The following is a 15,519-nucleotide window of genomic DNA, read 5'->3' as shown; positions in this document are numbered from 1 at the left end:
ATGAAATAGAACGGTTAAGATTAAAATTTGGACACATGCTGCTGGCCCGAGCATTTTCGGTTTCTGTGGTTGCCCATTGACCTGACTTGGGACAAAAAATACGATAAAACCTGTTGGAAAGCATCTTTTGCAGCGATTTTTGTGTGAGCATATCAGTGAACACCCCTGAGCATATGAGCATATCAGTGAACAACCCTTAAGATCAGAAACGTTCTTAAAACAGGGCTTTAAGTGTAAAATACCAAACTTGTCCTTTAAGTGAACGTAAACAGTTAAATAATTCATGTGTAACAGTATCAGTATATTCAGAACGGTGCGTGTCCACTGGTGTCGAGTGAGTTTGTGTGTGTTCGCGCTCAACTTCCATAGGAATTAATTGAAAACGCTCGTTTTGCTCCATACCGCTATGAATGCCTGTGCGGCCTCGCACATTTTACATTCGCTTTTGAATTAGCGAGTTAAAAGGGAGTTGCAAAAGAGTGGATCGCCTGTGACTGACTGTATTTGTCGTCTGACTGTATGCACCAAACCGTGCCAGTTGTATCGCTACACCCCTATGCAGTGTTATTTTACATTTATATTAGTTAGACAATCAGTTTTGAAATTTGAATAGAGTAGTGAAATTTCACTGGTATGTAATGTTAGTGTCATAACCTTATTTATTCACAATACAAGGTTACATGGGTCAAAAACAATAACTATTTATTTACTTTTTTGCGACTGGACCAGTAGAAAAAGATCTTTTAGCATTGAGCCCTGTATTGTTCTCATTCTTGGTGTGGACGGACCTTTACACAGGAAAGATGTGATCACACTAAGCAGAAAAAGGTGATCTGTGGACAACAGACAGACAGAGAAAGGGAAGTATATGGAGAGAGTGAGTTTACCAGGAAGAGAGAAGAAACACTCAGGTTGAGAAGAGAGGATCAAAGCGTTGGCCAGTCATCTGTAGATGTGCAGTGCTAGCTTGCAGCCCTCACATGATCGCCGCCATGCACTCTAACATAACAAGCTGTGTGTGTATTTGTCTGCCCACAACACAGTCATGCCTTCTCTTGCTAACCCTGATGGTAAAGGTTCAGGGTTGTTACCCCTAACAGGCACGTAAATCCCTATGCTTCATCTCTTTCACCTCCAAACCAAAAAAAACAAACCTTTGGGATTCATTTGAGCTGGCGGTACAGTGCTAACTGGAGAAGGTGTGCTGATACTCTGCTGGTTAATCTCTTGTTACCTAGTGAAGGGTCAGGCCAACGGTGTGAGTTTCTTAGGGACACTGACAAGATGCAGAGAGAGGCAGAGTAACTGTCTGAAAGTGGATGAATGATACATAAATTCAGAAAAAACTATGGAATTTGCTTACGAAATCGACTTCAATAAGTCACGTTGAATTTAATTAGGCGTTCAGTTGTTCAGTTCATTGCTACAACTAGTTTAGGCGCTTCCAAATGAATTTGATTGATTTTCCATTGATGCTAATAAAGGGCACAGCGCAAAGGTTTACAATTGCAGAAATGGACACAAGTTTAATGTAATGATGAAGTAGGCTGGCTTAACACTAACATTAAAATCCATTTGTTACTGTAAACACTTTTGATTACAACAATTCACCAAATGTGTCACCAGATATCACATTAATATCACTGCACAGGTTCAGTAAATAAGCATACTCAACAGCATTCAAAACTGAACCGGTGTGGTAGCAAGGTAAACACTGCGACCGCTTTCATTTAGGATGTGTTTGTTGACATGCAGCGCAAGTAGCTCATTTGACTGAACAATAATAAGTTCCTGTATGCTGCGAGTGACAAGCATTATCATCACTTTAACTGTAAATAAATCAGGATTGACTGATCACAGAAAGCTATTTCCATCAGGGCCACCGCTGAAGTTCACAGACGCATGGCGACATGCAAACTAAATTGAAAAGCAGTGACAGAAATGGCGTGAGCAACGGGTTTACACAGAGCCCGGCAACTCTACAATAAAAGAGAGTTAATTCAGAGTTGACAGTGAAACGCGACAGACAAACTAAATTGTCAATATTAAAATAGCATTTTAAATAAATAAATAAAACATTTAAATCTAAACATTAAAAATAAACATAACAGAGCCATTAATTTTTATTTTGTTACATTAAGTGGGTATTAAAAAGTTTCTAAAAAAAGTGACAAAAGTAATGTTTTTGCACTTGAATGGACAAATAGACGCATAAATGTGTCATAATACCCTCGTAAAGACAGCCTAAAATGAGCCAAACATTCCTGCTGCTGTCTCTATATTAATCAAACAACAAAACACAAAAAGAAAATGCACTTGCTGTTCTTGACTGAATGATTATATATTAGGGGTGTAACGGTACACAAACATGACGGTTCGGTACGTACCTCGGTATTGAAGTCGCGGTTTGGTACAGCAGGCGGGGGTGGGGGTCGGGGGAGTAAACTAAACTAAACTTCTTCTTTTTTTTTTACAAAGTTGTTTGTATTTAAATAAATTATTTTACAATTTAAATTTTCAAACAAATCTATCTTAGCTAATGCTGTAAACTATATGGGGAGCCCTTAATTGCATATTACTATACTATTACAATTAACAACAGAGCCCAAATTATTCAATTCAGTTGCGATTTATTTTTAGATAATAATAAAAAACACTCAAATAAAAAAACATGTACTGTAAATTGCACATAAGGCAGGTTTTGAATTAACTTCTAAATCGAATTATAAAGTTAATTTTCTACTCCAATTCATTTTTGAAATAGAATCATTTACACAGAGGCTGTCATTATTTACACGGAGGCTGTCATAACTATTTATTTTTATATAAAGTTATGACATTTATATTTATGTCATAACTTTATTATACAAATTTATTTAAACATACATTAAATAATCAAGACATACTAACAGGTTAAGTAAATCTAATGAATAGGCTAATACAGTGCATATAAAATGCTTCTCTTCTAAAAGAGTTAATTTCTTCTTGCGAACTAACCTGCTGTCGACATTAAATGCCTGACGTAAATATAATGCTACATGAGATATTCTCAAGTTGTTTTATTGGTATCTTTCCGCAGTTGAAACATTGGTTGAGAGATGTAAACACACAGGCTGTGTCCGAAATCTCCCACTACTCACTATATAGTGGACTATAGTGAGCTCACCATTTTGTAGTGCTGTCCGAATGTATAGTGATGATTATTATACCCTATATAGTCCACTCAATCTATCCCCGAATGCATTTTGAAAAGTAGTGTACAACCGATGGTCACTAACCCAAGCCCTACATACCATCTTGCATTGCGCTGATCGTAAAAGACCTATCAGCATCATCTTCATCTTTAACTTACAATTTGACGACGTCTCGCTAGCGTAGCAAGAACAACACGTCGTTTTCTGTGTCTAGAAATCCTGTTTCTTTTGCTAATCCGCAAAATCTTCTGAATCACGAGAACAAACAAACAAAAAAGATAAATATTGAGTGGCATCTCCACAGAGTCTAAAAGCTGTTTTATTAAGAGTATTATGAGCAAGATATTTGATAACGTAGATCTGTTTTTTTTTCTTCCTAATGTCGACAGGCAAGAGAAAACGGTGTGGCGCGAAAATGAAAATATATGAAATATGTGTATTAATTTTATTTATGTTTATAAGTTATAATCATGTGTGGAGTTAAGCATTATAACAGAAACGGCCAGAAATGACTTTTTAATTTTACAATTTTGGAGAAATAAGCTCAATATAATGTAATGTATTTATATAAAAAAAAATCTATTTAGCCCAGAGCTGGCTCGGCACCAGCTGACAGATGATGGCGCGTTTAATCAACGGCGCCGAGAGACGATCGAGTAGTGTCCGAAAGTGGTGTTTATTTTATGCTGGTGAGCTCACTATATAGTGCTCTACTCCCTACCCCCTACATAGGGGTTAGGGAGTAGTGGTTTGAGTGGAGATTTCGGACACAGCCACAGATAGATAATTTCTTCCTCTTCTTCTGTGCTTTTTATTGGTAGTTGCATTACCTCGCGCGCCCCCTTCTGGATTGGAGTGTGGATCGCCTGTTACTGAATGTATTCGTTGTGCGACCATGCACCGAACCGTGACGTCCGTACCGTACGGTTCGGGACGAATACATGTACCATTATACACCTACTATATAATGTATATTTTGTATATGTGTTACTTTACATTTTATTACAATTTCTGTACCTGAATACCTGAAAATCTTTTATTTCAGTCATATTTTTGTTCAGTTGTATTAGAGCGATTGGTAATTTTTCTTTTTTTAATTAAGTTTTGTAATTGTAAGTGTTCTTTATTAGCCTGTTGACTTTTTGTTAATGGTATTCAGCTACAATGAAATGTTTAGCAATAACACTTAGAATAAATGTGAATGACAATGTTATTGGAATCAAAATTAGGAATCGATAAGCAGAATTGGAACCGTTAAAATTCAAACAATACCTAACCAATACCGAATTAATATAAAAACTGTACGACAGCAACTACCTGCTGGAAAAACGTTAAAGCATCTGCATTTTTCCACAAGACCGTAGACTACACTAACCCAGCAGTATGAAAATAATGCAACAAGCACCCTGTGCCAACAGTCTACATTATAGTCACAATACGGATAATCTGTCTCCTTGATCTAAAGTGTGTGTGATATTGCGCACTTGGACAGGTGTTTTGGGAACACTTTAACCCAAATACGAGAGAACTGAGGGCAAAAAGGGATCAAGTGTTTGATTTCATTTACACGCGTTATCCTCTGCAAAGCGCGAGGTCATTTAGCCACCCATGTAACATCGTGTGGGTATTTCCCACCCAGGCAGAGGCTGAAGAGTACCTTGTGTCCCAAACGCCGTCGCCAAGGAGGAGCCATTAGCCATGTCTAATACTTTCACAGCTGTGGCTCCATAAGCTAAACATCTAGTAGCTGTTATTTTCATGTCTACAATCTTCATGTCAACACCAGAGAGACCAAAACTCCAGTTACCGGCACACGGCGGTGGAGACAGCGCTCCAGATGTCCGGGACGCCACAGTGCGACGGCCAACTCTGCCCAGACAGAAACCAGACGCGTCACAGGGGAGTTCCTCGTAGGGATATGATTAAATCAACCATAAATGGTCAGGCAGGGTGCATTTCTGGGCCAATTTTCCTGCTATGTGAGGACTGCCGAGCATGAGGAGCAGCCTGCGACGGCCGTCTGCCAAACAATCCTTACCAACAGGCCTGTGCAGGTCTCCTGAACTGCGCGTGCACTCGCTAACCAGGCCAGCGACAATCACCAAAAACCTTTCAGAAACATTAGCCTACATCTTGTACCTCATATGACACACACACACACACAAATTCAGCTGAGAAGCATGTCAATCCAATATGTAAAATGAACATAATACCTGCATTTTTTCCTTTTCTGAGGACTACTATACAGTTTTCTGCATGTGCACTGTTCCAAAACTTGCTTGCTATTTGAAATTTAAGCTGGTATGAAACATGAACAGTATTATCCCATCCCTATAAATTCAACACTTGTACAAAAGTTCAATGTCAGTGAAGCATTCATTTGGATTTGCTATAGAAAACAAATGTTTAAATACTCAAGTGTACAAAAGTGCAAAGCTTATGGCCTGTTGTTTGATCCGTTATACATGTTAACATGATATCCTCAGTGTTCCTAATATCATTAACAAACAGTAAAACAAAGTTTAGTTTCAGTTTATTTTTTAATTGTTATCATTAATGGTTTTGAATTAATTTCATTAAGACTAAATACATTTCCATGTACCTGAAACTAATTAAAAGGACCACAATTTAATGTTATTTTTTGATACACAATTTTAAACCTTTCCAACCAGTCTACATAATAAATGCACTATATTTGTTTAACAGTGTGAGAAATTTCTGTTTAACTTCAAAACATTGATATTATTATATGAAATAATTATATGCCTATGCTTGATGCAACCTCTTAAGAGTTTAAAAATATAAGAGTACAGGATAATCAATATGAAACCTAAGTTGTACCCGCATTATTCCTCAAAGAAAACAAAAAGTTAAATCCCTCCAATGGAAGATGATTTATAGTGCAAAAGCCAAAAACAGAAACCTCTCTAGTTCACTGGTAATGTGAAATCTCCACGATTTAATCTTAAAAGTCTCCCAGCCATCATGTTCTCTTCATCATAGTGTTAAATCACACACTCCAGTGGCCTTCGCTCAGGCAGCCGAGCAAAAGTCATTAGGATCGCCGAGGTTGCATGGGTGATAGTGGCATTACGTTTTATCAGCAAGACGTGGGTTTCTAATATCTTATCACAGTGAAGCTTTCATCCTGGATTTATCTCCTGCAGGGAGCCACTTCTACATGAACTTTTAACCGATTTCTTTTCCTTCCCCCACTTCTGTTCGCACTTAGTCATGGGCACAAAAGATCAATCAGAGGAAAACCAGTGCAGATCTGCTTGATTTTTCCAGTTCCAGATACCGGTTCTAGATAAGGAACCCCCCCAACCCCCAAAACCTGATAAGACGTCTATGCCACAAAGATCAACCTAGATGTTTTTAATGCTGCCTCTACATAGGTGGATTTTCTTTTTAGTCCACCCAAAAATCTGTCATCAATTACTCACCCTTATTTCATTCCAAACCTGAAGAAAAAAGGAAGAATGTTTGACTTTTATTGTATGGACATTTCAAAATATCTTTTTCGAGGTCCACAGAAGAAAAGGTCTAACAGGTTTGGAATGAAAAGAGGGCGAGTAATTAATGACAGGATTTTCATTTCTGGGTTGACCTCCCCTTTAAATCTGAGATGCTCTAAACCAGAAACACTGTGCATGGTAATGCTAAAGTGAACCTCAGCCTTCTGGTCTTAGAGGGCAGGTGGAAGTCAGCCAGACTGAATCTGGCTACAATCATCAAGCTCAGCGTTTTCTCCTTGATGCTCAAAGCTCATTCAGAGCAGCTAATTTTAACTGCCATCACCCTGCCTATGCCAGATTATACAGGGTTGGGCAGGACTGACCAGGAGAACTCTTCTCAAGAGTGGCCGAAAACAGCAACACAAACTTAAACTGACTTAGCTGAGCGATAAACATGGTTTGCGTCTGTCTCGCCCGTTCACTGCGCTCCCTATTATTGGCCTGTTCAGAAGACGGCTTACTAAATTCTCTACGGTGTTCCCTCCTAGTTGTGGGCTTTGATTCGGATTCTTCCTCATCCAGTTGTCGGAGATCATTGTTCTATTACTGGCATTTCCACGTGGCTGCAACTTGCGATAGACGCCGTACTTACCCCTTGCAGCAATGCAAAACCTTGCAAGTTTTTGTCGTGCTGAAAACGAGGCGTATTCGCTGGTGAACCCTGCAATTTCCATGATGCCAAAAGCAGGATTTAAGACAATTCTGCAGCAACAATGTCTAAAAGATAGCATTTAACACAAAGCTCAGCTACTTGTTGCAACATGTTTGAAGACGTTCTCAGTTGATGACCCTATTGTGAGATTTACCAGTCAATTGGGGGATGGGCATTCAACTGATATGCAAAATCAGTTGAGTTACCTAATGTTGACTCATAGATATACAAAAAAAAAAATAGTCGTCATAACAGCAACATTCAAACCTTGAGTGCCGTATTTGAAGTAGCGGGTGGAGCCAGCATTGAAGTAAACCTAAGCTTGCATTTTGCCAATGATGCAACGTCTGATAAAGTGAAATGGCAATGTGATTGTCTGATTTCAAGCCCTGGCACCCTGCTGAGAGCTGTGATTGGTCCACATCAACAGCAAGAAAGCACCATTAAACCCAAAGGCTGACTAGGAGACAGTCATCTGGGCCCCAGGTGATTCTCTAGATTGTATGTGTGTGACCTGGCTGAGAAGTGTGTGTGTGTGTGTATGTGTGTGTTGTGGAATGTCTAAAGAAAAGTGAACGAGTGTGAGAGTGTGGCAGACAGGAGACTAGGTGTCTGAATATCTCCATGGGGACCCTGGAGGCAACGTTTGCTGCGTTCAACCTCCCCCATTAACGACCAACCACAGCAGGCAACGACTACGACTTGCATCTTAACTTTATAGTCAACATGAAAATGACATTTGTCAACAATTTTACTTACAAAATATTAAAACAATATTAAAAAATTAAGGCAAAACTGCTCAAAAAGCAGCTAGGAGAGAGCAATACAACCATTTGACCTCTTTTAATTCAAGTTTTTAAAGTGTTTTAATGCAGTACATTCTTAAAAACGCAACGCTCAAAAAGCAATTGCAATGACCAAAGCCGTCTGGTCTTGAAAGAAGATGCATTTCAATTTTTACTGTGGTAACGGTCAAAAAAGCGGAAGAACAGCATGATAATTTGAGAATCAACTCTAAATGTGAAAAAACTAGATAAGCTAGTCAACCTCACTAATTGACTAGCCATCTCTTATAGCTTAAGTTAAAAAAAATGATAACAAAACTTAACTTAAAAAAAAGTGTACAGAACAATCAAGCACATTATGACCGGTAGTGCGCATTTAGAAAAGTAAATAGGAGTCGATTTTGATTTCATGTTGACTTTAATTCCACTTTCCACCTCCATATCAGTGTGTAGAATTACGTAGTTTCCTAGACACTATTTCGAAGAGTACAACAATGACTGTAGAGCATTGCGCATTCGACGCCGATACCACCCATCTGGAATTAAGAACGAGCAAGAACGTAAAATCATAAAAGAGATCAAGCACATGATGGAGTGGAAAAAGAGGTGGTGGTGTGGGGCAGAGAACGAGAAGTCAATAGATTGCCTCTTTTCAAGTTCTGTGTTGTGGTTAGGTCTCTAGACTCAGTCTTCACTTTCATTTTCCTCCAAAGACGAACGCACATGCACACACACAGTTGCTGGCGGCACACGGCGTGGCTCCAGCTGTGGGATTAGAACGCCGTCTCCACGGTCGCTCCTTGTTTTCTCTCCCACCCCGGGCCAAGACTGCAGCACCAGAAACCCTCGCCAATCCTTTCCCTCTCTGCTAATGGGCCTTTCATTTACAAGCTTTCCATTAGCACACAGACATCAGGCCTCCGCAAACTATGCATAGCCACATGTCAGTCACAGTCACTAGCTCTCGACGAAGTTAGAATTAGGCTAAATGTCCCATTGAAGCCGGCACGACTTTATAGGGCGTTCTACTTGAAACCACATGGTTTAAGGGTCTGGAAATCACCTAAGCGCCACGAGACCTCAGAATGCCACTGAAAACGTTCATTTCGCAAATAATTTAGCCTTTTAATACTCCACTGTTCCACTGTTCTGCAAAAGTGGCTGAAAGTTCCACCGCCACATTCAGTGGCCTACACGGAATCAGAAACCCACTGACAGGTTCTGAAAGCACTCTCTCCTCCACGCAGACCTCCGTGACTCAGATCAGGAGCCCAGACCGAACCTGTGTAGTATGTAGTATCAATCATGATCACTGTCTCTCTTCCTCTCTGTCTCTATTCCCAGCCATACTGCACCGGCACTGGATCCTGCCTGCAAAAATAAATTGGTTGCATAAAAATAAAAGTGGGAGCGAGTCAAAGTGGCGTCACCACAAAGATGGCAGCTCAAGAGACGGAGAGAGCGCGCAACTGTGAGAATTAGGAACTTGTGTGTGCCTCCTCCTTGAGCGTAGGCTGGTGTGTGTGTGTGTGTAATGCAACACAGACAGCAGCCATTAAAGTGGAATGTGGGGGGTCTGGGCCCCACTAATAAACTATGTGCTGCACATATACACACACACAAAACCCACACTTCAACCGTGACTTCTTGTCTTCATTACAACCATATTACGGGAAAGGGGTGCGCCACTGTCACAAAATCACACGGATTTATATTTGTGACAAATATAATACACAATAGTTTACATAATACAGGAATAGAATCTATAGAAGACTAATTAAAAAAATACAAAGGCTGGATTGGGGAAGCTACTTTGAAACTGTGACCAAACTACAAGCTGGAACTCTGGAAAACGTAGCTCACTACAAACTATGAAGAAACAGCTACATTACAGCTATTAAGGGGAACCGCATTTTATAGATACCAATAAAATGATCAATTCGGCAGAAAAACGACAAGGTTCTAAATTAAACGCAAAGTTCACCCACAAATGAAAATTGTGTCATCGCTTACCTTTAAAGGCCTGTTCACACCGGGACGAATATCGCGCCGACGTTTAACGCCTCGTGACTAAACAAAGGGCGCCAATGTGAGTGTGCACACCGACACGAAAAACGCCACGCGTAAAAGCGTCATTTTTTAAAAAACGCCTCGGGTTCATTTTTTGGGTTTGACGCATCGCGTCAAAAACTATCCGACCAATGAGATTGGCGCTTTTACTCACGTGTCTGGAGCTTCTGAAGTTACAGTAAAACACAACTTGGGGGCGCTCAAACACAAAACGGTCTTGCCGAGCACACATACGCAACGGCGAAGAAGATATACGCCAAGTAGCGTCTACACTGCCGAGGAGAAATAAGACGAGGAAAATGCGAGGCAAGATGAATGTAGAGCTGCTGGTCTCGTTGGTGTCGGAACATAAAGAACTATATGACAAACGTGACAGCGACTACAACATAGGACTATTTCTGTTTTACATTAAGCGCCATCTAATGTCAGGGAATGAATTTGCATGTTCACTCGGCTCATCGTCAGCGAAAATCGCTTGGGTGTGAACACAAAAAACACGTTGAAAAACGCTGGCAAATAACGCGCGCCGATATTCGTCCCGGTGTGTACGAGCCTTTAAGTTCCAAACCTGTATGAGTTTCTTTCTTCTGTTGAACACAAAAATATATATTTTAAAGAATGTCAGTAATCAAACGATTGACGGTAGCTATTGACTTCCTCCATAGTATTTTTTTCTACTATGGAAGTCAATGGGGTACATCAACTGTCTGGTTACTGACATTCTTCAAAATATCTTTCTGTTCAGCAGAAGAAAGAAATTCATGCAGGTTTGAAATGACTTGAGGGTGAGTAAATGATGGCAGAATTTTCATTTTTAATAGTCACAAATATTCTGTATAAAAAAGAGAGCATGAAACAAGGATTTGCACAGGAACTGTATCATATGTAACTAACTAGCTCATTGAAATGAACAATCCAAAAATACTGATTTACTACATTAAAATAGGATTTTGCAATCATTCAAATGAAATAGAGAGATTAGACAAATGTCTTTGATTATTAGCCATAGTTTGTTTGTCTGCAGCGTGCAATATATAAGTGACACAAAAAAAGTCTTTTTTTTTTGCTTCGTTCTTCCTTTTCAGATAGTTCAAAACTGAAAATAAACTTTTGAATGCTCCCTAACACCTCACAACATTCCTCACCATAAGCCTGGGCACAAACTCCAAAGGGGAATGCTCTTGAAAATGTCAGGGAAAGTATACACATCACAAACTCACAAATTGTTACACGAGCGTGACCACACACACACACCAAAAGGACGGCCAAAGCCACACGCTCACACAGACAAACACACACGGGGGGAAAACTGTCAGCCGCAGTCTCGACAAAACCTCAGAGTTCCCACCAAACCGTGGTCGCCACTAGACACAACACTCCACAAGTTGGTTGAGCTCAAACCTCGGTTGCAACCTGCTTGGCACAAAGATCCAGCTGCACGGCATATGAAACATGGGCACCTGAGTTTTGAAATGCAGATTAAAGAAAGGTGTGCTGTTAGATGACCTTATCTTTAAGCCAACTGAGTACAGAAACGAGGAAGTCGTGTGAGCAGATCACACCATTACAAACCATATTGCTCATCATAAAATCCAACCCTGTATTTCAAGAAAACTAGCCTGAATCAGACAGCTGAGAAAGCTATTGATCTGAGACTACAGACAGGAAAGCAAACGAGACTGACTCTAAAAAGATAAAAGTAGAGATATATCCAGCCCTTTTGAACTAAGATGAGACATGATTCAGGTCACAGTGATTGGATCCATCTCTCCATGCCAGAAAATGCCTTGGACAAACCCAATGGGATTTCCTATGACAACAGGCGCTCATGAAAAGCTTTCCTGCTATACGATATTTTAAGCAGAACTTTTAGGACAGAGGTTTGCATGTAACTAACTTTAGCACTGGCAGAAGTCACTCTTATGCAAATGGAAAAATACTAACTCTTGGGTTTATTTAATGGGGGGAAAAAGTCTAAAGATGCAATGAGAAAGGTCCAAATCATCTGGTAGTTCATATCTACACTTCACTTCTGTTTCTCTAAATATTCTGAAAAGTCAGCTCAAGGGAGAAAGTAAATTAACATATGCCACTATAGGTCTAACCATAGTATACAAGTCTCGCTGTGCAGCTGGTTAGAGGTTTGTCTATACATGTTTCCAGGAAAAAACACAGGCCAGGAAACACAGCCAATCTGCCGAGCCACATAAAACACATTAACCAATCATATGCGCACTTCCTGAGTGACTCTAGACAGTCTAAATCATACAAGTAAGCAAGCCTGATTACATGATATGTTAACTTAAAAAGTAAGATCAATTGTCTGCAAAGAATCTCATCATGTCAAAACATTTGAAACAGAGAAACAAAAGGTTTCTCCATACTAGACGGTTTGTTATGGAAAAGCTATATTTAAAATACTGAAGGGTTTGGGATGAATTTAGTAGAGCAATAACTGCTACATATCTCACTAGCAGGGTTTCCATGCAAACGTGAGGCGAATTTTTTCAAAGTTTAAAAAAAAAAAAAAAAATTCCGAATTAGGTGCGTTTCCATCAAGTTGTTTAAGCGGATGACGTGGTATTGTTAACCTAGTAACGAACAGTAAATAAAACACCATCAGCGGAAACAGTAGTGATGTGTCGTTCGTGAACAAGTCGGCTCTATGAGAACCTTTTCCCTTTTTGTGTATTAATACAAGACAGAATAATAGGTCAAGTAGTCACTAGCTGAATGTTATGTTGATGTGTGTGTGCATGCAATCACGTGTGATGACATTACCCCACCGCTCTCGATTCGTCGTACATACAAAAGGCAACACATACAGTCACTGCATGGAGTGCGTGTGGTCGAGCAGTGTGGGGAAAAGATCATCCTTAATATCGGGTCAAAAAACAAGATAAGTAACAAATCCAAATCCAAAGTAAGGAGCAATATGGTTGCATTTTAAAAACAGACAACAAAGGCAAAACGTAGAATTTGTAAGGTAAAACTATCATATCGAGCAGGGAAATTACAACCTTATAAATGTGTTCTGTTTTAAGTGTGATTTGCTTGGAATGGTTTCATTTTGGACAGTTCAATATAAATAAAATGTTCAATACACGTGTAATAGTGTTTGATGGTTTTTTTTTATCTCTTATTACTGAACTGAGCCAAATGATCCGGTTCCCTAAAATGAGCCGTAATTCCCATCATGACGAAACAGCCGATTAGTAGGGTTTAATGTTCGCTACGTCAGAATTTATTCGGCAAATGTGTTTCCATCCTCCATTATTGCCATTAACTCTTTTTTCCACAAGTTAAAACCCATCTCAAGCAAGCGGAAAAACTTTTTTGCGAATCAACGGATTTTTTTTCTTGAATTTTGACGTTTCCGATGCGATACTTCAAATGCGCATAAAAATAGAGTGATAGAAACATAGCTACTGACTACTACTTATGCTAACACAGAGGGGAAAAAGCAAAAAACGATATGCAAAAAAAACATCCAAATAGTTTCTCACAAAAAAGAAACACCCATGGCATGTTCTTGCCAATGGAACAGTGAATCATACCTTGCAGCGAAAGAGAAATTATACACCAACACCTACGCTCAGCCACCCTGACCCAGACCCTCCTTTGAAAAAATAATAGCACCCACCGCCACCCTCCCAAAGCGCTGGCTAATTGCCCATGTGGGTCCCTTAAACTTCATACACTGAAAGAGACAACAGAGAGCCCGGTTCCAGATGTGAGACCCACATGTGGCAAACTGTTGATATAATGAATAACGCAATTGGAAAAAGGCACCAAAAATAGGCCACTTATTGGCCTACAAGGCAGACAGACAGATATCGTGCTTAGCTGCGCAAGAGTTGACGCCAAACAGAGTGCCAAAGTGCAATCAACTGATGCAACGGTGTATCTTTTTGCATAAACCCTAGTCAGAAGCACATTGGAACTTTAGCAGCAGAAGTTTAAATAGCTACAATGTAAACTGTTTTTCTGTGATCTAGGCCAAAATGTGTTACAGAAAAAAGAAAAAGAAAAAAAAACCTCAAACCTGATCACAGCAGTATGGCAGTGACTTTATACCATGACAATACTATTAACCGGCAGGTAAAATAGCTGGACTTAATCCCTTGGGTGGCAAAGTAGCGATTCAAAAGAAAGGGGCCGATCTCATTGCTCCAACACAAAGCCTAGGTGACCTGGGCGGGGAACACCGTGCCTAAAAAGAACCATTTGATACGGCACAAAGACTAACCGTACTGCTCATTTCCGTTTGTATAAACTCTTTTTACCTACTGTTTAAGTACAGTCTAATCTTAAACTAAAGGGTTGGGTGATGGTCAAAATGAATGAATGTACCTCACCTACAAGTTGGGAATATCTACCCATGAAGCACTTGTAGGAACTGGAACACCCTGGATCAATGAAAACAACTAAGATTGGATACTTTCTGTTACCTTTAAAATCCCAATCTGTTTGGAGCTGACATGAGTTAGTAAGCATGCGCAGAACCCCACCTCTGCACGCCTACACGAAAACGCAGACTTGCGTCCCAGACACGACGCACAACATGGAAAACTTCTACCATACCATAAGAAGGGTTACTTTATACTGCAGACCAAATGAGGGGGAGGACGAATGGAAGAATTAGCTAATGGTTTAATGCATAAGACCACGACTTCAGCGTTGGTGGAGCTCAGACACCCAACAGAGGCTGAACTGACATGAACTGGCAGCATTTTTCCATACAAACAGATGAATATTAACCAGATTAGTATGAATCAAGTGGTTGTAAGGCACAGATTACAATGCAAGACTACCACAACCGGTTTTATTCTACAGTTTTATGATAATAGATGAGCAAGTGAGGGCATTACAACTACTCAGATGAGTTGGTATAAAAACTGGCATCAACTCAATATCTCCTTGAGCTGAAATCTTAGACATGTTATTTATATATTAGCCTACATACTGTAAAATCTAAAGTAAAAAAAATGATAATGTTCCTGCCTATTTAAGGGTTACAGAAAAGTGTTTTTAGCTTTTCAAACAACCAGATCAAGCAAGTAAAAGTGATTGTCATTGTCAGCTTAACCAAAACGAGCCCCCATACAAAGTAAACAAAGAAAAGTAGTACTTATTTAGCGACATGGAGGCAAGTAAAGCATTCATATGAAGTTTAACTTTACACGTTTAAACACAACGCTCTATAAATGAACAACGCAACAGTAAACACAAACAAAGCAGAAATGTGAAATATCTTGTGTAAAATCCTCCAACACACGCAGAGAGGCGCTGTGATGGGA

At 39.7% G+C, this 15,519-nt stretch overlaps 1 protein-coding gene across 2 annotated transcripts in view; it reads right to left on the bottom strand.

The window, feature by feature from the left end:
* The window catches only part of erf (Ets2 repressor factor), a 31,990-nt gene that overhangs the window by 15,214 nt on the left and 1,257 nt on the right, over nucleotides 1–15,519 (bottom strand). The window lies entirely within an intron of this gene.

Source organism: Rhinichthys klamathensis, unplaced genomic scaffold, assembly GCF_029890125.1.
Source record: "Rhinichthys klamathensis goyatoka isolate OS25496 unplaced genomic scaffold, OSU_Roscu_1.1 h1tg000690l_1, whole genome shotgun sequence".
In the NCBI taxonomy this organism is placed as follows: Eukaryota; Metazoa; Chordata; class Actinopteri; order Cypriniformes; family Leuciscidae; genus Rhinichthys; species Rhinichthys klamathensis.
Note: the sequence above shows the minus strand (reverse complement) of the source record. Positions and strands in the feature narration are given on the sequence as shown.